The 24,108-nt window shown below is 40.1% G+C and overlaps 1 protein-coding gene across 14 annotated transcripts in view; it reads left to right on the top strand.

Moving 5' to 3' along the window:
* The window catches only part of ZDHHC15 (zinc finger DHHC-type palmitoyltransferase 15), a 214,467-nt gene that overhangs the window by 37,622 nt on the left and 152,737 nt on the right, over window positions 1–24,108 (top strand). For 12 of the 14 annotated variants that reach the window (XR_011048913.1, XR_011048912.1, XM_068409701.1 and 9 more), the window contains 2 exons: window positions 618–692; window positions 12,669–12,787. The gene's annotated coding sequence lies outside the window, so the exon portion shown is untranslated. The remainder of the gene's footprint in view (window positions 1–617; window positions 693–12,668; window positions 12,788–24,108) is intronic. The other 2 variants (XM_068409702.1, XM_068409706.1) reach the window with 2 other exon arrangements.

Below are 24,108 nucleotides of genomic sequence, written 5' to 3' on the forward strand. Positions count from 1 at the left end.
GCCGTTTCTATGAAAAATGGCACTTGAGAATATGAAATTTCCAGAAGAAGTGGGGATCTCTTTTCTAGCAGAAGCTGACTGCATGGTGAACAATTCTTTTTGAAAAACAATGATGCTACCTCTGGAAATAGTGGTCCAGTGTGAAGCTTTGGACCTGCAAAAATAACTGAATGCTGTGAACTATGTCTGGTTCTAAATTAAATTTACCTTAGTGCCCCAATCCTGTACTGAAGTCTGCCCAGAGCCGGGCTTCAGAGATGCCTGTGGGTCTGCATGTCTGTGTCCATTTGCTGCTGGGGGCCTATGTACAACGAGGTGATATGTCTGTATTATTCACAGCCTCAAGCTTCGCCAGGGGAGGTTCAGGTTGGACATCAGGAAGAATTTCTTCACAGAAAGGGTTATTAAACATTGGAATGGGCTGCCCAGGGAGGTGGTGGAGTCACCATCTCTGAATGTGTTTAAGAAAAGACTGGACATGGCACTAAGTGCCATGGTCTAGTTGACAGGGTGGTGTAGGGGCAGCGGTTGGACTTGATAATCCCTGAGGTCTCTTCCAACCTGGTTGATTCTGTGATTCTCAGTGCCTGCTAACGGTTGTCTTCACAATTTTTCAGTACAGAACTGCTTAGCGATTCCATCCAAAATCCTGCTCTTGAAGAAGAGATTGGTTGGTGTTTGCGGAACAGAAGGTAAGTCGTGGCCACTGGTTAAACAGTATCTGATAGTTTCTTCCCTTCTTTGTGTATTTCTTCAAACACATTTGTCCTGCAATAGGCAGGGTGCTCCTGAAGAGCCGTATTCTACTGTAGTTTGTAGTTGCATAGTGAATAATTTGAAACCATGTAATTTATTCAATGCCATTTCACTACTTAGCTTGCAGAATCTCTGTGAGAAATACTCCAGGTCCCTTGATATTATTTTTTTCGGATTTGTTTTGAACAGCATGTCTGGAACATGTGTTTTGTGTGTTATATTTCCTCTGTGGATTCATCTTTGACATTCAACGTGTGAACTTCTCTTATAATTAGTTCTGATCAGTAGAGCTGGTTCAAGTACCACTGTAGATAGTTTAACTCGGTTTTCTTGTTGGCAGTCCCAGAACACTGACAGGATGCAGTCCTGTAGCTCAGCGGGAAGGAGCGGAATTCTGTCCCTAACTGATTTCGTACTGAAGTCAGAGGATACTCATGCACGCTTTTGTATGCCTGTAGCAGGTCCACAAAGCCTGTTGTCAAGTATTTAGCAAATGCATTCAACACACAAAGTTCCACAGATCCTTGTGTTTGTGCGTTAGTTAGACAAATCTGCCTCTCGGCTGGATGAGGTTTTATTCCATGATTTCATGAGCACTTGCTTTACAAATGTCTGTAAATTTAAAGTGGACTTACTTTCAATACCTTCGCCAGTTGGATTTGATTGTTTCAAGTGGCACCTGAAGAGAAAAACAAGAGGAGCATTACAGTGGTTAGAGCAGACTCATTGAAAACTGAAATATTCCCTTTTTTCCTTTTATTTGCTTGGGGGTTTGGGTCGGTTTTAGCGGGGGATGTGTTAATTAGTCATGGAAAAATATCCAAAGCAGCAAGAGAAAAAAAACCCAGACTGCTCCAGAAATGGTATGAAGTTTTTTCTTTACCCTTGATTGTATATCTTGCCTGCACTTTGTTGCCAACAATTGCAGAAGTCTTGCCTGTTTCAGGAAGGGGGATGAGGGCACTGGAGAGATGCTGGCTATTTTATTTATGATTACCTTAGTAGTAGTTAAATAATGCACTGTACTGTCCACGCTGGTATCTGATGACTTTTGTGGCTTTGAGTTCAAGGGCAGAAACAGCAGCAAGGGCAGAGAACATGGGCCGCACGTTGGAAACGCCTTTTGTCAGGCAACCTGTTTCGCATGGGTTCAGAGGCTCTTCCCTGCGCCCCCAGCTCCCGGCGCTGCCCTTGCTCCGGGCACACCCTCTGTGTACATTCTGCACATTCCACAAGTGACTTTGCTTATATAACCCTCAGTGCGCTACCTTCCTCTCCCCACACAGGTGAACTGCCGGCTGCCCTCACTTAAACAGCACCGCTGTCCTCACCCACTATCCAGGCTTACTTTACACAAGTCAGTCTTCATTTCTGATTCCATTTCTCTTGTTTCTAATAGCTAAACACCAAGAGTCTCAGTCTTGGGGTATCTGTTTTCAGGGCAGAGCTAAGGCAGTTGTCTAGCAGCTGCAGAAACCAAAGTGACTTTGTATGTTCCTGAATTAAAATCTTAAAAACTGTTCACCCAGAAGAACTGCATAGCAGTCCCGTTCAGCAATATGGATGATGGAAGGTTGCAGGCTGGAGCTTAGCATGTGAGGCTGCTGCTGCTGTTTTCATTTAAATGCCTTGTGCTGGGCAAACCTGTGCACCATCCCGAGCCACATCTTCTCTTTCCACATGGAAGGAATGTTAACACCCAACTTGTAAAAAACGAAAACCAAAAAACAAAACCCCAAACAAACAAAACCTCCAAACAAATAAACCCCTGAGATGCTTGCATAAAGATGTGCTTTAGGTACAAAGTAAACCTACACACATTTAAAATAATGTCATTAAAATAGATTCATCCAGGACGTGTGTTCAGGTTTCAGCTTTTCTTACCAGGTGCTGGTGATTTCATAAAAGTGACCATTTTTCTATTTGGATGGCTCTACCAATGCTGTCAATAATCTGTCGGGAATAATTGGTAATAAATGATCATAATGATAATGTTGTCAATGCCAATAACATTAATAAATATAGAATCTGCTACTCAATGGAAGGTTGCACAGGTAAAAGGAGTAATCTCAAAAGACTGTGTTCTAAAATAAGCTTACTGTGGTTTAGTGGTTTAGGAATTTTAATTTTAAAATTTTGTTTCCAAAGATTTTAAGCGTCACCTTTAACCATCATCAGATGCTTCTGTAGAAGGAGCATTCTTTTTGCTGGAACACATAGGATGGTTTTCATTTTCAAAGCAGCAGAGCATTTCTGGCTCCCACTGCAGTCAGTTGGAATTGTGGGCATGCAGGAACTTTAGGAATGAATTGTTAGTTGTTGTTATTAATTTATTTGGGAAACACAAACAGTATGACTCATTAAGTCATGTCTTGAAAAATGCTGCACTCTTTCTTCCCAATAAGCCATACTACTGGAAAGCACTACCTTCCAACATTGACTTGAAGTAGAAATTGAGCAACAGAATTACAAATGGGGACTGACTTACCTCACTAATCCGCAAAGCCCTGGAAAGCTGATAGTATACAACCGAGACAGAAACACAGGAGTTCAAAATCATATGCTTTGTATCTTTAATGAAACCACCAGAATATGTCTGAGTGACAGAGGCCATACATAAATATGATGTCACCAGCCTGAAAGCATGTCTTCCTGAGGTTTTTTGCATTGGTTCCTGATCTGGGGTTTTAATTTGATGTCATCTATTTGATCATTATATCCTGTTTCTTTAAAATTCTTGGCTAATTTACTTTCTTTTGCTGTAATTTCCATTTCCAAATTCTTTGATAAGTGTCAGCCAGTGCCTTTTCAGACATTTCCTCTGTCTATAACCCAGAGAGCTGCTTAATCATAAGTCATATGTGCGGCAATATGGTTTTATTATTATTCATGTCTTTCTAAAAGCCGAAGCCAAATCTTAATTTGAGAGTGCAATAGCTGAGTCTTTGAAAAAGGAGAGACAGAATAGTAAGTCACTGTGGACCCAACAATTTCCTTAGCAACCTTTCATAATAAAGGGCTCTGTAAAGTACTTTTCACTCTTAGATTCTGTCACCTGTATGTCTTTGGATCTGCCCTTTTGCTCTTGTGACAGTCTGTGCTCAGGCAAGCTCTGTACGGAATTGAAGGGATGTGTTACAGAAAGCGAGACTGCAGAGGAAATCTTCCCGACTCTTCTTTGCTGCGTTTCTCTTTTGAAAGGGCAGACTTCCTTTGGGAGAGACCTGTGTGTGGCTGAGTCCTCCCAGTTTACAGTGTCATCTTTGGAGGTGGCAACATTCCCAGTACCTATCAGCGCTGAGTGCCATAAGCACCAAATTTCACATCTATCTCCTTAGTGAGGAATATAAATAGAAATCAAAACCAGTTGTGCAAATGCGTTCTGTAAGAAAGCTGAAAAGAAACGCCTCCTGCCTGCATGTACTGTATCTCCTCTGTCTAGATACTTCCATTGATACGTTCTGTTTGCTGGCTGTGAATCTAAATTGCTGTGTCTGAAGATATTTGCAATTAGATCATCCAGTATAAAGCTATTGAGAGAGAGAGATCGTCTAGCATAGGAAATATTTTATTGGAATGGAGAAGAAAATGGAGAAATGAACTAAAAAGGCATTATGTTTTGCACTGTTAAACATTCTAAAAATAAACCAGGAGCATAAAAATATCTGATACATACTTTTGTTTCCCCCCTTTCCTCTCTTCTTCTCCTCTCAGACATGTGTACTCATAAAATTTAATGGAGTGGAATTGCCTGAAAGAACGGACCATTTTTAATACACCTTTCTGTGGCTCCTTGGTACATATGTGAACAATTTTAATAAAAAACGTTGATTTGTAGTGATTCTTAGACGTCTTGTGGTTGATCATCTGTACTGGACAGATGGATTCGGTCACTGTAAGCCAAATAAATAAATTAGCGCTATCTTTGAAATGTATAGCCACACTTGGCATCTGCAGTTACCGTACTCCCTCCCCGCAGTTCAGATGCCTTCACCTATACTGCTGAACTGGCCTAACTTTATATTCTGTTTGGCCTTGAGTTAGAACAGAGGACCACCTGCATGAAAGAGATGTGAAATGTTATGCGTGCCTTTGTAATGGGATAAAGTACCAGAGTACCAAGTCTGCAAATATTTTACTGAGCAGGTCATGTATTAAGTAAAGCACTGAAAGGTAAAGTGATAAATGATGAGGTCATCGTTTTAGAACTGGTGTCCAGGTGGTGAAAAGCCAGAGGGCTGAGATGTAGAAAAAAGTGGCTTCCTTTAAGCTTCACTGACTTGGTGTGTTGCCGTCGTTGTACAGGATGAAGCCGTCCCGTCTCGGCTAGCTTTTTGGCTTGTTTGTGTATAAATCTGCCTGTAAAGCAAGAACCTTGTAAAGGAAGGATATAGATGTGCTTTTGACTGTCATGATTCATCTTTTCAAGTGGCTCACGGGCTGCAAAAGTACATTCTGTATAATGCTAGAATTCTACCTAGTCTAATGTAAATATTTGTGAAATGCTTTAATTAATTCTGCCTGACAAGGCGAGTCATGGAGGCTGTATTTAGACATTTCCCCTCTCCTCCTTCCCCCCATTTTTAATCCACAAGCTGCATATCAGCTAGTACCTGCCATCTCCAAACCAACCCGACAGTTCCAAACTCGGTGGAAAGAAATTCAAGTGAAAACTTTCTGTCCTGCCCTGTCTTTTGGAGTTAGCTTTCTGCCAGATTACTTGATTGCAGAATAATCTAATAACTGCAGGAGATGGGGTAAAAGGTACTGGATTGGAGCAGGGCATTTCATGCAACTTCTCTGTTGCTTTCACTATAAAGTGTTGTTAGTGTAGCTCAGAAGGAAATTCTGTTTGATTTGAAAGTACCTCTCTCATTTGTGACTGTTCCTTTTGTTCAGTGTGTGATCTAGGTGCCCGGGTGTGAACATACGCATTTAGACTGATGTGGGTAGCACAAAGGTATGGGGTGGAGGGCCTATCAGTCGTTTTTCAAAGCACTCATGCTTTGTCAACTATGCAGCAAGCTCCTTTATTCTATTTCTTCTGCCTGGGGCAGTGGAACATCAGTCAAGTATTTCCAGAGTGAGAGTCAGTTGTTTTCTGGTGGTCTAGAGAGCTGAATGTGCTTGCTAAAGGGTCAGTTCAAAGCCTGAAGGACTGATGCAAAGGGAGAAGTGAGATGGCATGGGCAGGAGGAGGGCAGGCTGGGGGAGGAAGCTGAAACTTTCTGTGGCAGCAAGATATGAGCAGGTAGAAAAGATAGTCCTGCAAACTGGCATAATTTCAAGAGAGTTTCAAGAAAAGAATTCAGCTTTGAATAATATGCATATGTAATTACTCCCCTTAGGCTCCAATCTTAAAGAATAAATTGCACAGATCTTCAAGAACAGTAGCTTCCTTATTTCTCAGGGACTTTGTTTCTGAGGGACAGAATTAATCTCCTTATATTACCTGTCAATGCCCTAATGGGATTCCCATTTCAGTAATGTCATTGCCTCCTTTTGTAAGTGGAAAGCTTATCGCAGATTTAGAGACATGAGTAGTGGCCTATTGCCATTTTACTGGCAGTGTATGCTGCCTGGAAGCCACTAGCTTGTTGCATAAAAGGTCTTCTGATGGCAATAAATTCTTTGATGGCCCTGACTAGGGCACAGCACTGGCAAAGAGGTGAGATGGTTGTGTCCAGCCTGGCTGTGCACTTGCTCCGTGCCGAGTCCTGAACATTGTCCTGAACCTTCTTTCTGTTTTGAGAGAGGAGAAAGTACAGGAATGCATACCCTGCCTAGATGTAGGGTGGAGTTAGTCTTTGGGCAGGAGAATCACACAATTACCCCAAGTGATTTTTTTTCTCTTTCTGTGTTTGTATGTGTATAATAACACTGGGAAAGCACACAAGCACTCATGGCTCAGCTCTGAGTGAGGCAGTGTTGAAGCACAAAGTAGGCAAATTTGAAATTGTTTGGAGACTTTTCAGAGCTTCTCGTTATCTCATTTGTGCATTTAATGATTATTGTGAGTGCACGCAGCAAGAGTTTTGGAGGTTTGGATGCTGCTGGCAGCAGTTGGAGGGACAGAGAGGCCTACCTGCAACGCGGGCAGGCAGCTGCCGGGTGGTTTGGTACCCCGGAGAAGGAGCCCTGGTAAATAGCGGCGACAAAGCTGGTGTGTGAGCAGTGTGGGGGCCCAGCCGCATGTCCGCTACCTGTCACTTAGATCAAAGCAAAAACCACTGTTGATTAAAGACACCCAGACAAGGCAGAGTGTTCCCTGCTTGGGAGGGAGTCCTTACGGCAGTAAGACTTCTCTAGAGAGGCAAGCTATCAGCCGGGACAGCAGCTTTAGGTCTCTTTAGGTTGAGCAAGGTGGGGGAAGGATGACCTGAACGTATTGGTGGTAGATATTGCGTGTTGATAGCCTGGGGCATTCTGTGTGGCCAGAACGGGCAGTCATTGTGGAATAGATGATATGCTCATTTAACATGGTGAGACAGGAGTTCGAAAAGAGCTCAGGTACGCTAAGGGTAGAAATATCCCTGAAAAGCAGGGGTTTTTTGTGGTTTTAAGTCATGTATGAGCTTTTGAAAATTATGTCGTCTCTGAGCTCCTCAGCAGAAGCTCTCAGCTAATAAAACTGCTCAAAGCAGACAATTACTCTTCACACAGCAGTGGGCAAAGTGGTGGAGTCCTGGGTGCCTCATGTAGGTACTTAGCTCTGGAGTCTGTAGTGCTTAGACACGCGGAGTAACTGCCAGGGTTAGCTCTGTTGTTACCATTTGCCTGGAAGATCATGAAATCAGTGTAGGATTCTCATGCATGTGTCATAAACCCAGTCCTAGCTAAAAAGAGAGAGAGGCTGGATAATAAGGTTTAGAGTTTTTTATTTGTAATTTGCTTTATCACAATAAAATATGGAAGTATGAAACTGAGGGCTGCTTGTGACTCCCGTCCAAGGCGCTGCTTCCTTCTGATTAATATGCCTAAAACAGTGAAGCAACAGGATGCAGTAAGGTGAAGAAATTAAACCACAATAATTGAGTAAAATTTTGATGAATTAAAAAAATAAATGAAAACCTTATGTAAAAAATATACAGAGAAATCAATCCTTTCTTTCTGTCTTTCTTTTTCTGTCTCTCTGTCTTTCTTGGAATCCACCCTGAACCAGATGTTGGGAGTCTGTAGTTTAGTGTTTTTGGATCACTGCCCAGACTTTTACCTATCTTTTCAGCTATTTACATGGGTTTTATTTCTCCAGCTGCGCTTTCACTGATACTGTACAGTCACAGACCTGCTAAGTTGGGAGTCACTAATAGAGGGAGTTACTGTATTTTCATTGAGATGAACAGTGATACAAAACATCAAATGGAAATAATTTTGTCTTTGCTCAAAGAGTAAGAGGATCAGGCTTAATGAAGGGTGTGAAGAAATCTGCTGTGGACAATGATAACACAGAAGGAGGGAAGGGAGTGGCATAGGAATTTTTTTTCCAACACCATCACAGAGATGGAGCAGACAGCTGCTGCTGCTGTGTGTGGGAAAAGGTGCAGGGGAATGGCTTTTGTTTAAAACAGACTAAACTTCCATTGTGGTGTTTGGCTTTAAGTGTTTTTTAGTTTTGGTGGTTTCTACCCTTACTACCTTTTAATTTCCATTAAAAAAGATTTCCTTCTTTATATGTTTATTAATTATTAATTTTTAGTTGGATTTTTGATCCATAAAGATTCAGTATGGAGAAGATAGATCATTGGCATAACTGCCTGTAGTCTCTATGCTCTGGGCATAGACAAGTTCTATCATTTGTCTCGTGTTATAGCATGTATCGATAGCAAATTCATGAGGCTACACATCAGTCCTCTGAAAGACCGCTACATCTAGTTCCTAGCGTTTCTCATCCAGTTGCACTAAAACTTTTAGATTGTGTTGGCATAACATTTTGCACATTTCTAAATTATAGCCTTCCAACTTGCAGTGGTCTCAGCTGTAATGTTCGGCCTGGAGAGAGGAGAAGGTTTCTCAGCAGAAGATTGGTAAGGGCTCTCCTGAGTGAAGGGGTCTAATTTTTAAAGGTGTCATGTGGCAGCCTGCCTAAGAGACTGATGCTTCAGGTTTGGTCCTGACTTTGGATTTAAGCCAATACCCTAGGGGTTAAATATTCCATAGCCTGTTACCAATCCCATGAGCAATCTAGCATCTCCAGGTGCTAGTCTTTTACCTAGACTTCTTAGCAAAAGCAATTTCATTGACAGTAAGAATCAGCTAGTTCAGTTCAAGTGGAATTTTTTTTAATGAAGTCTCTCATACCAGTTGGGCTGAGGATCATGTAATGGAAGGGAAAGGCAAATGAAGACAGGCAAGGGAAAATGGGGATACTCTGGAAGGCTGCTTTACAGTGCTGTGTCTAGGAAGAGGTGGCAGAAGGGTGTGCCTCAGAATGGGTGTGAGGAGTCAGGGTGTCTCAGCTAGAGAAGAACAACCATTTTGGTACTGAGCTTGCTATATGAAGCACTTGTCATTTCATAAACAGCATTAGCTGTAAGCCTGACTATTTGAAAAAACATCCCCCCAGAACATAATTTTTCAGGATGGATATAAAATGGATGCCTGAGCTATTGTCATGCAGCACAGCTGACAGTGGTGGCACTATTCTTTAAGTGGATGGTATCACACAATCACCATGCTTGTCCCCAACAGGGGAGTACACTACAAATATGCAAAATTTGATATAAATCTGGATACTCATGCATGTTAATGCAGTACTAGTAGTTTCCTTTAGGACAGTATTTCTGAAGGCAAGCTAAAATGAGACAGATTTAAAAAAAACCCAAGGTGTTACTAACTTTAGTGTCTGGAGCTAGAAGGAGGTGATCAATAGGTCAAGAACATGTATTTTGTAACTCAGACTCTCTCCTTTGTGTTCCTACGTCAGTTACATGTTTTATCTTTAGAGCTAAATTTTGGTCCCAGAGTTCCTTTTCTTCCACACCATTCTCTACTAAAGACAATGTCTACTACCACAGCGTGAACATTTATATCAGTGCTTTTTTAGCATATGAATTTTGATCCTTTTGATTCCCAAATAGATCACTGGGAATTTTAAAGTTTTTTTAAAAGACTGAAAAAGTGCACAGTTTATGTGTGAGAGACACATACTGATATGGCCTGAGTATTCAGGTTTGTACATCTGTGTATGGCCACATCAGCCAAAAGAGACTGTTGAAAGAGCACTCTTTATACATATAATTTATGCAATTTGTTAATGCTGCGTTGCATTTTAAGGACCTCTTGAGGCTGTCAAGTTTACCACTTGGGTAGATGCAATGTTGCTAACATGGCTGCTGTTAAAATCCGAAGGCTCTGGTTCTCTCCTTACATTTTGATTGTGATTCAATCCTTATTGCTACAACTCACATTTCACTGTTTTCGTCTCTTCAATTTTTTTCCCATCCCAGCAGCCATCTGGTACTTTCCTCTGGCAGCCAAGTTTCTGTTCTTTACCTGGAGCCTTTCAAACAGAGACTCTAGAAGAGAGTGGATTAACAGTTGTCACTGGAAAATGAGTTTACTTCCAGCTGGAAAAGCTGTGAAATATAACTATTCATTGATATGTTATACATTTCTTCTTGGACACTCTTAATTCTGTTTGAAGGCAAATACCTGGGAATAGTTTTCCTTAGAGTTAAAAAATCTGTGAGAAGACCCCTAGTATCTTCAAAATGAGTTGGCTGACCTTACTTGCTCGTATTATGCTTGGGGTCTCAACGTAACAAACGTGTTCTTTAGCAGACAGGTATTTGGGATTAGGCAAAAATGAGTTTTGAGACTTTAATCTGGGTCAGATTTAGTCCAAATGGAAGAGATTTGTGGGCATCTCACTGTGCTTACTTTTCTCTTTCTTTTTTGTAGTAAGCTCTGAAGGTTGTATTTGCCCTGCATTCTCTTTGTCCCTTTTACAATAAAAGTAGAAGTGTATAAATCACTTGAGAAGCAACCTGTTCTCTTTTCTGTCTGTGGTTTATTATAAGCATCCAAAGAATAAAATTTGCTTGTATACTTTTAATTATTTCAAGAACTGAAATGTCTAGGCTAGTAGTAAAAGTGTCATAAAATTACTGTAAGGTTGCATGAGTTTTTGCTGTAAATCTTGTTCACCTTGACTAGATCTCATACTTTAATTCACTGGGGTATAAAATACCATTTACATTAGTTCTTAGTTCACTTAATCATAATTAAATGACTTCAGAGGCCAATAATTCCTAGAGACTCTTTCTTTGATGTGACACAAATAACAAACTGTGTTTGTAATGTGAAGGTGTTCTACTTCACTTTTACATTTGCCTTAGCCTTATACAGCGTATAATGTTCTCTTTAGGTATAGACATATGCTCTTGTTACATGCACCATATGGGTCACAGATGTGGCTGACATGGCTACATGACATCTTTTTTAATTTCATAGCACTGTACCAAGGCTGTGCATAGACCTTTCCATGATGGTTTGAAAGGATTTCTGCTCAAGATTTTGATTTTTTTCACCTGAATGATGACCGTGGCGGGGAGGGGAGCCCTCTTTTTCTGCTATCAGGTTATATTGTGTTAATAAAAACCCTTATGAAAGTAATATTTTACTGCTGCTGGATTCATTGTCACCTTAAGCATGGCTTCACTGCAATGTACTAGTAGTTCCTTTTTTTTATTTGTGTCTATACCTCATACTTGAGCTTTGCCTTGCTTTTCCTCTTCTGATCACAGTCAAAGGGTTACTTTTTGGAAGAAGAAGTGCCATCTATAGATTCTTCATGAACTTAAAGAGTTTGAAATCCAGTTTTAAGTTTTGCAACTATATTTTGATTTAAATGCAACTTAAGAAGAAGTAGGAGTTTGTTGCTATTCAATTTTGTCATAGTGTCTACAGTTTTATTGATCTGAAATGCTAATATTACCTGTTAACATACACCAGCTCACTTTACCTGTAAGTTCTGAACCAGAATGACAAGCTATTGCTCTCATGTAGCATCTTCTATCCACGCACAGTAACCTATGAATGCGGCTACCATGGTAACTACTGTGGACTAAACTCAGGATTTCCATGTGAAGAACACAGACCTCCAGCTGTGAATAAGACATTTGGATGTTATCTCAGTCAAAATATCTGTCTGTCTGTCTATCTATCTATCTATCTATCTAAAGGCTCAGTGAACTGTGAGTTTTGTTGTGTCAGTTTGGAGGAACAGAAGTTATCTGAGCAATAGTGCTGGTTAGGAAGTGAACTAACAAAAGTTCCAGGGCAATACTTCATGTTAAAGGCTCTCATAATTTATTAATGGTCTTTCTTGTGTTGCCTCCAGGGGAAGCTGGATTAGTTCCAAGAGGAAACATATAGTTTATCATATCAAATTTGAATGGGAGACTATTTGTGTTCTTCCAGTAGCAGCAAACATACCCATGGAACATGAGTGCCCAAATTAGGTTAGAGGTAGGAATGGGTAATTACTTGCTTATGTCTAATAATCAACAAACTGGCATATTTGTGTTAGGCAATTGATCCAGCACTATCCCTGTTCACCCAGTGAAACCTATGCTTGGCAAGACTGATTGAAAACTATATGCTTCAACCACCTGAACTGTTTGTTCTATTTGTTGTGAATACATTGTGCAGCCTAATGTAAGGATAAGGGGATTGAGCTAGCACAAAGCCCCAAAAGACAGGGCAGGAGAAGCCGTGGATGGAGGAAACTATCAGACTTAGAAATAGTCTTCACTGAAATGTGAAATTCTTTCGTGTGGCCTGTGAAAATCCTAACACCTTGCAAGTTTGCACTTCTTGGGCTAGAAAAAATTACAATTAAGCCAGAAGTTTTTCATTAAAATATTTCATACATTGTAAAAATTTCTCTCTTCTTTTCCAAAACATGAAAGGACCCATCAGAAGTGCAAGTATGGCATTTCTTTTTCATGAAGTGACCACACCTGAAACCAAACACTGAAAGGACGTGGACTTACATGGAACTGCTTCAAGACCTCTGACAACCCTAATAGTAAGTCTTGTTCTTTCTCTGAGATAGAGGATCAGGGATGAGGGATGTTTGGGGATTTTCAGTGCACATTTATTCATTATTCTGAAATTTCTTACTTCTGCCTATAGGATGAGACATCAAATGAGAAACACACGTAAAAAAAGTCTGGTTTAGTTTCATCTAATGTCTGTTCTTTTCACATAATTAAAATATTACTACTTCTAAAATGTCAGGTAATTTAATGAAACAAATAGAATAATCTATTGTATCTCTTGTACCACGTATTGTTAGCAATATCCCATCCTCTGTCTCAAGACATCAGAAATGCAGAATCAGAACTCTAGATGAATAGTAGGGAATTCTGTATGTATTTCAGCTACCTACTTTCTTAATGGACATGTAGAAGGTACATTCAGATATTAAAAAATTGTGCTAAATGATGTGTAGTTTCTAATGTAAATGTCTGCTAGTAGACAAATCTCATGAGAACACGTTTTTCTTTTGATAAATTTGCTGCCTGTAATTCAGATGCTTTCCTACTCTTACTGAAAGCCACTCCAGTTTTCTGAATGCACTTGGCAGAGTTTTAATGCAGTTATTATCAGTCTCACTTACCTTTCCGTATGACTTTACACGACATCTCTGGCAGTGTATCGCACTCTGCAATATTGTACCTGCAGCCACTGCAGAAAGTGTGGTGGAGCTTAGGAGATCCCTGCTGTCTGAGTCCCAGTGCACAGAGTTCCCAGGGCACGGGGTGGCTTCCTGTCACTAATGCTATCTATGAGATCAGGGCAATTAGTTTTATTAAATTTGGAAAGTTTTCATTTCAACTTCGACCTTTTATTTCAGTATACATTCATTTAAATTTGAAAAGGAGAAGTAGATTGCAATTCAAAGGAACTCATTTGTTCAAAATATTTTGGAAAGGACATTTGGGTAGTTTCAAAAGGTTTAGGCTTTGTTTTAATAGGAAATTTGCCCAAATTAATTTGCTTCCATGGTTTCTGTTTTGCTGAAACAGCAAAGAGTTTTCTCACCCCTCCCCACCCAAATAATCTCTTCTTGATAAACCTCTTTCTGAATCTCACTGATATTGATGGAAATTAGATATGAATGATATTCGTGTGGAAAGAAGCAATTCAGAAATGAGTTGAATTGACATTCAGCAGTGTTGGCAGACATAATTGGGCTAATTATACTAAATATGCCTCTTTATTTTGCAATCCAGAGAGGCTGGGTACTGCGAGTGGAACCATCTCTGGCCTAAACCCCTTGATCATAGTTTTACCATCAATGCATATAATGTGTTCAAGGTCCTCCTTGATTCTTTACAGTTCTTAAGGAATTGTTTTAGATTACTGCATTGCACCTTTCATCAAGCTTATTTTGTAAAAGATTATGCAAAGGCAAGTAGTCCTATTTCTGCAGAATAATCTTTATTAAAGGTCATGGCCTTTTTTCCTCCTTCTGAAACCTTAGAAGAGCCATAGGCTTTGTATCCCCTCCAGACATTAAGGGGTCCATTTCAAAGCAGTGAATGTGGGAGGTGTACACACAAATCTTTCTAACAAATAACGGGATTTATTTTTTGACCTGACCCTTTTGAGCACGACTTTGAAAACTTACCCGAGAACATCTATCTGAAAAGTCTTCAGTCACCACTCTCTAGGATAGAGAATTTATGGGCAAGCAGGGTTTGGGCTTTGTTTAACCTTATCTGTACGACTGGAAGGAAAGCAAAAGGTAAATAATCGTCTCATGGCTATTCAGCTTCCTTGGGGCAGCTGCTGCCTAAGTTGACCATGGCGGGGTACTGTTATACTGGAGCCTACTTATATCTGTAGTAGAAGGGATGCACATAGCCTTACTGCAGTACAAGGAACTCATTTCCCAGCCCATAACATCTTGACACACTATGCTGTTAAAATGACATTTCATCCCGTCTGTTGCTTTTACATCAGCTTCTTACAGCAATCTGGAATGTACTTTTTGGAGAGATTGTTTCTCTACATCCTATTAAGGTTCAGACAGATGAATTTCAGCTTTAAACCATGGGTATTCTCCATGGAGGAGTTTCTAACGCAAAGAAGGGTCAACTGAGAGACTAATGACTGCAGAAGAGACCTGAGGGAGGGAGTGTGTTCCTTAGAGTAAGGGATACACGGAAGATGTACAGACAGGGCTGTGGTGACAGTGGGTGGGAGGGAAGATGGAACTGAGATTGAAGTGTGGGCTACAAAGATAAATGCTGCGTATTGAAAGGGAAGACTGAAAAAATGATCCCCAGGTCCGTTACGAGTTTTTCCTGTCATAGGAGTCATTGATAGGAAGAACAGCCACAACAGAACAACTTGAAATTCCCCTGGCATATTTACTTGCCTGACCTGTCTGAACTCAAATGGGTTGATACTAACCCTTCCCTCCAGGGAGTCCATGAAGTCCATGGAAGTTTTCTTAGTGCTCTGTAATGTTGTCAGTCAAACCCAGGCACCTGGCAAGTCTTGTAGAGGGGAATTTTGTGAGCTTGGCTTAACCAAGGCAGAGATCAAACTTGTGGTGAAGGTGTGAGATGTTTCATGTATTCAGGAGAGGTGCTGTAGAAAGGCAGCTGAGACCTGGTGTGACCATTTCCTAAAGTGCTTTCGGACTATCTGTGCCCCAGGAGATTCTGAAACAGCAAAAAACTGGTGATGAGCCAGAAGCAATCTAAGGAAATAAAAAAGCAACTGGATGAATTAGATGGGATAAGTCATATAATCATATAACTGGATACAGTCAGAGGTAATTTCAGCAGGTCAGTTTTTGACTGTGTGCACCAGGCATTAAACCTCTAATATCACAGCATAATTCTTTAGTCTAAATACCACTATCAACTCAGAGTAAATCAGGGGAAAAAAATCTATTACCCCTTACAGAATGAGGGTTTTTTTTTTGCCATTTTTACGCCGTAAAAAACAATTGAATCTACTCTTGGATGTAGCTGTAGATGAAGTATTTCTTTAATAGTGTATTGCTGCTGATATGTGGCCTCCAGAAGGTATACTCCATCTGGATGCATGATTCATTCAGATAAATTACTTATCCAATCCTGGGATCTGTAGTAGAAAAGTAAGCAATTAACCTTTCCTAGTAAGAGCCAGACGCAGGCCTTAAGGAAGTTCAAATGAAGCAGGTAGCTGGTGTTTAGTTTCCAGAGCAAGTTTTAACACCAGCAGATGGTGCTAAAATGTCCATTAAAAGGAAAAAAACCCAACAACGCAAACATCTCAAATTTCCTTAAAATCATAAACTGTCAGGGAAAGATAAATTGAGATACTTTAACTAATTGCTGTGGAAAGTTGAGTCTAGGGTGATGTTAGCCATCTTTTTACTTAGACTAACATAACACACAGAGGACGTGTGTAGCCCTTATTTTCTAGTTTGCTTTCAAGATGGATCAATTTTCCTCGAGTCAGGCCTTTACCTTGAATAAGGTGACTTAAGTATTTCAGGAATTTTCATTCATATCAGACTGAGGATTAAAAACTTTGTTGTATAATTTTGCTGATTAATTAAAGGGAAGATTTAAGATTTTTAGAATAAGTACTTGAAACAACTGGCAATTGTTTTTCTAAGGGTATTCCTGTGTGATTTTGTTAGTCACTAAAAGGAAGCTATGTTATTTTTTACATACAAAAGCCCCTAATATCACATGAAGAATAACTTTAAAAATACACTGTAGAGGAGTTGCATGGTTAACGCAGGGAAATTTGGTATAGGAATGCAGAAGTTTTTGGTTCAACTGGTCACATTGGTCCGAAGTCGGTAACTCCTGAAGGCTGCCAGTCACTGAGAAGTGTGTTCGGAGGGTTTCATGAGGCAGCCTGCAGCCACCCCAGGCAGTCCGCATCCAGAGCACGTGAGAACCTTCTTGACGGCCTCTGCAAAGGGGGCATGCCACTAAAACGGCTCTTTTCCTCTTACACTAAATCTAATATGTATTTGTGTGTGTGCAGTAGCAAAGACAAAAAGGGGGGTGGGGGAGTAAGTGATTTCAGAACTAGACAGAGTGAGTTTCTTTCCTAAATATTCAGTAGTTTAGGTAGTACCCACTTTTATTTGGTTCACTGTTTGAGTCTCGTCCCCTCAGGTATGACTGTGTGATTTATGTAATAATTGTTTGGAATGCATGGATTAATAATGATGGTGATTTATGGTCAGAGCTGGGTGCATTTCTTTAAGCAGCATATGGAAATTATGCTGAAACTTCTGAGCACTAATGCTGCAATAGAGCCCCAAAGCAACTGACAGGCATTCAAAATGCTTAAAGTGTACAGCCCTGGAAGATTTTGGAGTTAAGGACTCTGCAGCAAACTTGGTTTATATTTAAAAGACCCTGGCTTCATAAACAGTGACTATTTTATGTCACATCAGAGGATGAAGCAACATATCAGTACTATGAGTCTAGCAAATCTGCGAAGCCAATCCTACAAAATGAGACCGTCTTTTCTAAGGATCTAAAAGTTATTCCCAGCAAGATAATTAATTTAAAATTACTTCTAGCAGAATAATTTTATCTAATGTACCCAAGAGTGGTGGGCCACATCCTGATGACTCTTACATGCACTTGTGACAGTCTTGCCTAAATAAGGACTGAGAAACACCTTCAGAGTTTATCCCAAAATAATATTAACTGTGTGACCACTTGGGACTGCACATATATACCTCCCTGCTGCTCACTTTATGAATACACCTCTGCAAGAATCATCCAGGTGACTGAGTAATGCAAGGTGTAGGTACACACAATGACTTCTTATAATATCCTATTGGATTATTTTTTGGCAGTGATGGTATATAATTATTTACTGACCTATCGAATTGGTCACTGAATTACTGTGAAATTCAGATTCTAAGAAGCACTGTCATTCTGATAATTAGAGGCTCTGTCTTACAAGAATGTGTGCTTGTTAAGTTGTAATTTGCTTAAAAAAATAATTAAAGACAGAGGTTATTTAGGAAGGAAGGCTTAAGACCAAGATTATATTCAAAGGAAATTAAAGACAGGAAGCCCCAGGGTGTTACAGCCCTGCCATGCAGCTCCTATTAAAGAAAATGAAGTCTTACAAGCAGCACAAATAGTGATGTCTGCCATAAGGCTGCCCAGCACTTGCTATTATAAGATCCTGTTTTCTATTGCTTATAACTTTGCCAAACTTAAACCAAAATTTTCCATGCTGTCTGCCTTGGGCAAATAGTTTTAAAAGTTTACTCTAAAATGCTCAGCCATTTCTCTAACTGAAGTTAGGAGAAAAAAAAAAAAGATATTGTTTTGCCCATGTTTACAGGGATGTGTGTAGGAATGCATGTACACATGCTCATATGGATGTATAAATAAGAAACTCCGTCTTTTTGAGAAATATTAGTGCTTCCATGGTCTGTAGTGAGGACTTGAAATTTGGCCATTTTTTTTTTTAGTTTAAATCTGGAAAATGACAATTTTAACATGCTCAGGGGAGAGTCTCTCGAAGTCGCCAACTTATGTTTTTGGGAGATACCACCAGAGAGCTGGAAACAGCACACATGCAGTCCACTTAGATAAACTGAGCATGGGCTGAAGAGGACTTAGCAAGCAATTGCATCCCCCTGGTTGTACGGTAGCTGTAGTAAGTCTGGACAGAAGATTAGAAAACAGAAATGACCGACTCTTCTAAGCTCTCTGTGCTCCTCTTGACTAGTGCTAAGGCAGTGGAGAAGAAAAGGAGTCTGCCTTACTGTATTGCAAAAAGTGAAGGACAGTGGGTGAGGGAAAGAATGGCAGGGCAATAGGCTAGAGGTAAGAGGAAAGAGAAAGAACTTAGGAAGGCAAGGATATAGAAACAGTGAAAAAAAATTGTAGTGAAAAATTGGAAAGGGTGCTCTGGAGAGAGTGTAGAGAAACAGGGAGAGAAGTGCTTTATAACCACTACACCTCTGCGCTTGAAACCCAAAGACATGGCTTGTTTCTCCATCTCTTTTCCTGGCAAAGTCAAGCAGAGCCTATTGTGTACCTCAGGTAGGCTGATCACCTAGTGTGGTGGAATTCTACCTGATGACATTTAATTTCCAGTGTAAGCATTTTAAAGAATTTAGTCAAGTCAATAAATAACCCTCTTCCCTCTACAAACTATTAAAATAATGTTTACAATGTGAGGTCAAAGGTCTTATGACGGTTAATTAAGAACGTAAACATTATTTTAATAGCTTGTGGGTGTAACTGTTCACTTATGTCCATTTGCCATTCACCTACGGCTTTCACTGTGCCTTTCCTACATCACATGCTCCCATCTTCCTTCTCATCACTGCCCTCTTCAGTGAACTTCTTTGCTACTCTCCTCCCCTCATGTGCCCTTATTCTGCACGTTCCTTTTTCATTTCTCTTTTTAGAGCATCCCCCTCAAATCCCGACATTTGCACTTTCTTTCACATTCTCTTTTTCTTTCATACTGTGAACAGACACAGCATTCTCCTGTTGCCAAAGGCTGTATCTTGGTTTCTTTTTTAGCCTGCCCTTCTCTTCTCTAGACTCGCACAGGCTGTCTGTGGGTAAATCTTGCTGCCTCTTCCAACACGGCATGCGGAGAACCTGCCCTTTACATAGACATGTACACTCACCTGCAAAGGCTTTTCTGGGCTCCTTCCATTTGTGTTTTACTAAAGCAATGTCCTTCTTTCTGGTCCTGCTTTCTGTAATGTCACGCTTGCAGAGTCCGTTCAAACTCTGCTACTTAGGATGAAGAGCCAGGAAAATGATCTATTTATGTCGCACATTCTGCTGTCGTGCTCTTCTCTCTTCCACTTTCACCTTGTTCTCTGTCTCAGATGGTTCTGCATCATTATTTATAGCTGTCTTCGCTTTTCAGCAATGCAAGCTTTTCCCCCATGATAGTCTACTCCTGCAATCATTTCCATGCTTTCTCTCATGATGTGGGGTGTCTAAGAAAGCCTACAAAGCCAAAAGTTTATTATTATTTGAAACTTTGCTTAAAACTAGCTTGTATCACAATGCTACTGAACAATGCTGGCTGACTAGGTAGTGGCTGCCAAACTATGTGAGCATCTGTATTCAGATTCCTGCTGCCTTGTCTTTCCATTCATACTACCCCAACTCACCCTTTTTTTCCCCTTTATTACTCTGTTTCCTGAAATTAACTCAGATTATAAGGTATGAGCTGCCTTTTTTGCAGTTTATGTACAGTACCTTGCACGATATATCTTTCTCCAATCCTTGACTGGCCTCAGGCAGCAGCATGGTATCCATAACGTTAAAAATAATTGATGCGACTGAAAAAAACCCAATAATTTAGAAATTTGCATTTTGAAAAATGAGTCTTAAAGGAACCCATCTGTTTCATCACAGCGGGACTATCAAAGCAGCAGCACACTCTCATCTTTATGTAATTAGGAGAAAATATCTTATGTTATTGTTGAGCATTGGAAATACTTTTGGAGATTTTTTTTCTTTAATCTTACATTGTGTGTGTTGTCTTTGCAACAATACTTCTTGCTATGGTAACAACTTTTTTGTTGGAATGCAGAGCATGAATGTGTAATGCTGCATCAACCCTATTACTCCTGAGAGAAATTCACTTTAGGGAAGATTTGTTTTGGCCAAACTTTCAAGGAGGAAACAAAGTGTAAAAATGTGCATTAACTGAACAAAAAGGCAATATTTCCCATTATTATATGCCATTGTCCTTTTGTTAGAGCCTTAGGTTTGAAGATATTAGTATTTTTTTGTAAATGACAGGGTGGGGAATGTTATTTTGCTCACATTATTTTATTCTCATCATTTTGCACATTGGAAAGTAAATGGTTTCTTTCTTGAATCCAATGAGCAACAGCTGGATCTTCCTGTACCCCCTCCCATTCTTTGAGTTGAGGATCAACATCAGCTGTGGCTTTGTGCAGAGGCACAGTGTGGGATCAAGACTGTAATTTAGCATCTCGTTCAGCTGATATGAATATGTAATTATAATTAGGAGCTCCAGGGTCCATCAGCACATGTATGAGCCTGGAATTTAAGTTGTATTTGGATGTATTGTAAGTCTAAACTCTCTAGTGGGTAATAAACCTGCAAGCCAAGAAAAGCCAGAGGCGAGAACTTTGTCTGGAGGTACTGTAGGACTTCCCTGGAGGTCCTTCAAACAGTGAATCATCAATGTTGAAAAGCTTGCAGCTGAATTCCCATTTCAGGCTCAACTACAGAAAGAGAAAGAAGAAAACTACAGGCAAATTGGGCAATTGAATTGTCTGCTCAGGGTGCCTAGGACTTGATAGGCTTTTTCTAGAGTCAGGATAACAGTCAATAATGAGTGCAACAGTGTCTAACTGGTCCTGATTCTGCTGTATGCTAAGGACTTTTTAAGATGTTCCAAGCATCGTCTTTTCTGTCTGAAGTCAATGGGAGAACCTGCCTAGCAATCAAGAGAAGAGAACAGTGTGTAGGGCTGTCCATCTGGCATCAGTCTTACAACCTGTCCTTTCCAGAGGCAGGATCTTGCATTTCATAAGTGGACTTGGCTCTCTGGTAATTTGGAACAGGAAGGGAGTAGTAAATATTGCTACTGTTAAAGCTTTTTTTTTTCTTTTTGTGGCTTTGTAACTGTTGTGACCTTCTAATACAGGTAAGGATTTGAACTTTGTTAACGATGGAGGGGTTTATAAATGAAATTCAGTGTATTCTTTACCCTTACCTCTGAACTAGTAGTTACTAATCCTTTTTGCCCCTGTTCCACATTTCAGATACCACTCGTTTTCACTACGTATTAATATAAACAATACAGAAAGAGGCTAAAACTGTTGTCTTTCACTCAGGCAAAACTCCACGGATGTCAGTGGGTTCAGATCTCACTGACAAAAGTGCAGCTATGATACAAAAATATATTTTTTAAATATGCCTTTAGTTTTAGCTGGTTGCTAGAGGTGTATGAACAGGTGTTTGCTGCTGTAAATGTAGATGGAATGAGGTTCTGTTTTGCCTGCTCTGCTCCAAGTGAAAATGTGAGAAAGCTTTTTGTATGTCTGATGGAGATTCAAAAGTTAGAAAATCTGTGAAGACCTTAGCAGTCCTTCAGGATGGAAGTGTCATGTAAGCATAATAGATACCTTTTCCTCACCCTTTATATTAAAACTAACTTCATTGTGATTAAAAAAATACCTCTTGGCTCTTCTGAATTCCCAAAAATTTCCAAACTGAAGAATTGAAAGAGTAACTGCACGAGATTGTCTGAGTCAAACAATGTTATTCTAAACTTATTCTCAACTTTCTTCTCAGTAGTTTTCCTTTTTCTAAAGCTAGTTAGTTGGACAGCTGTTTTCTGGACTGAATCTAAACTTGTGCAAGGGGCTACAATTGAACCAAAGTCCTGTGTATTCCTCTGCTCTTTGGAAACTTTCTAATGGCAAAAATATAAAAGTTTGAGGGCAAAACTAGAACTGATTTTTACTTATTACTATATTTGAGCATGTGGATTTTTCGAATTTTTAATTTTATCCATTATTGATTTTGCAAATTTGCTGCAAAGCCAGTAAGGCAAATGTCTAAAACTTAAAAATTGAACATTGTGCCTCTCTCAGAACGTGGGACCTGCTAGCCATTTTGACTTCTATGTGGGCTAAGAAATTGACATTTTGGACATGCTCATGATTCTTTCAGCCTGCTTGTCACGTGGGAGCAGAAACTCCTTGTAGTCACTGGTGTCAGTCTTGCCTTCTGAGCTTCCTTTTCAGGATGTTTTCCTATATCAGCAGGACCCAGCTCAAACAGCTTTCCTTTCTGCGTGGCTTTTTTCTTTAAAAAAAATTCAGAACCTTGCATAAACATTTACTTGTCATCACATTATAAGATCAGATAAGGAAATGTGGACTCTCATCTAGTATCTTCAGTATCTCCATGCCTTCATGTGCCTCCTTCGCATACCTTCATGTGTTACAGAAAGGCCTAGTAGGGTTCCACTCAGCCTAATAAGTTGTGTAGCTGAAGAGTTTGTCCTTAGAAAGGAGACTGATGTTAGAAAGCAGGATTTGACCTGTGTCATGAATGTATCTATCTGAGGTTTGAAAAGAGATACTGAGGCTACTCAGAGTCACCAAAGAAGGTGATTTATAATTAGACCTGACAGCCTTATTGAAGTTAATAGGCTCTGTAGTGAGGAAAATCAGTCCATAATAGGTAGAAAATACCTCTTTGAAAGATGTAATCCACTTTGATAGTGGATCAGCTCAGAACCATATGCAGGCCTTCCATCTAATCCTGTCTGAAATGATGTTCTGGACACACACTTCCTTCAGCCTGGGAGAAAAAGGAAACCTGTTGTGTGGATGGAGTGAGGACACCGACCACTGAAGATGCCCTGTGGATTTGCGCAAAGATTTCAGGATAGCTCTTTGTCGTCATGCTTTCATGACTTCCAATGAGATTCACACAGGTTTGAAGTGAACACCTTGATAGGATATTCCTTCTCACAGAAGTTAGGAACTAGAACTTCCCTTCTGCCAAAGACCATGCTTCAGTTGCCACGACTCCTGTAACTTAGCCTTTCCAGGAAGGGTCTGCCTTCAGTTAAATGTCAGCACCCAGTCTTCAGAGAGACGAGAAATCACTTCTGTTTTGAGACATGTTTGTTGGCCATAGAGCATGCTTTGGGTGAATGTGCAGCTAATCATCTCACCGTAGCTGTGGTGACTAGCCAAGGTTTTCTTTGTGTTTTAGTGCCCTGAAGAAGAAGGAAGATATAGTGATCAAGTAAATTTTCCATTATTTTATGAAGTAGTTGATTAGTATGTAAGCTGACCTGAAGCAGCATTACTGAAAATACCACTCTTCCAGCCACACTGTAATGTTAAAACAGGTGGGATGGAATTGTACCATCATTTGATGTGAATGCCAGCCCAGGCTTAGAGGACAAGTGACCCTTCACAGACTCAGAGATAGTCTTTCTGCTGGAGCCCCTTTGATCTAGTGGTCATGGCGAGCGACAGCTTGCCCGAGTGAGACTTATCTACCTGTGGGGAAGGGACTATTAAAGGCATAATCTTTCATATCCACTTGAAGAAAGGAATTTCACAAATGCAAAAAAAGTATGCGTAAATGAATGTGTGCTAATGGGAACTGTCATCAAGGGAATCTTGTGCAAGCAATTCCCAAACGGATGCAAGGTATTGTGGATAACCAAGACTGTCCAGCTCTAGAAGTAAAATAAAGCACCCAGAATGGAAAATATATGTTTAACAGACTAGCAAGAAAAAGCCTCAACATCATATATGAGAGAATGCTTCCTTCTTTTGAGATACATGGGTAATCTGTAAGGCAGAAAACTTTG

The sequence above is a fragment of the Nyctibius grandis genome, chromosome 10, assembly GCF_013368605.1.
Source record: "Nyctibius grandis isolate bNycGra1 chromosome 10, bNycGra1.pri, whole genome shotgun sequence".
NCBI classification, from domain to species: domain Eukaryota; kingdom Metazoa; phylum Chordata; class Aves; order Nyctibiiformes; family Nyctibiidae; genus Nyctibius; species Nyctibius grandis.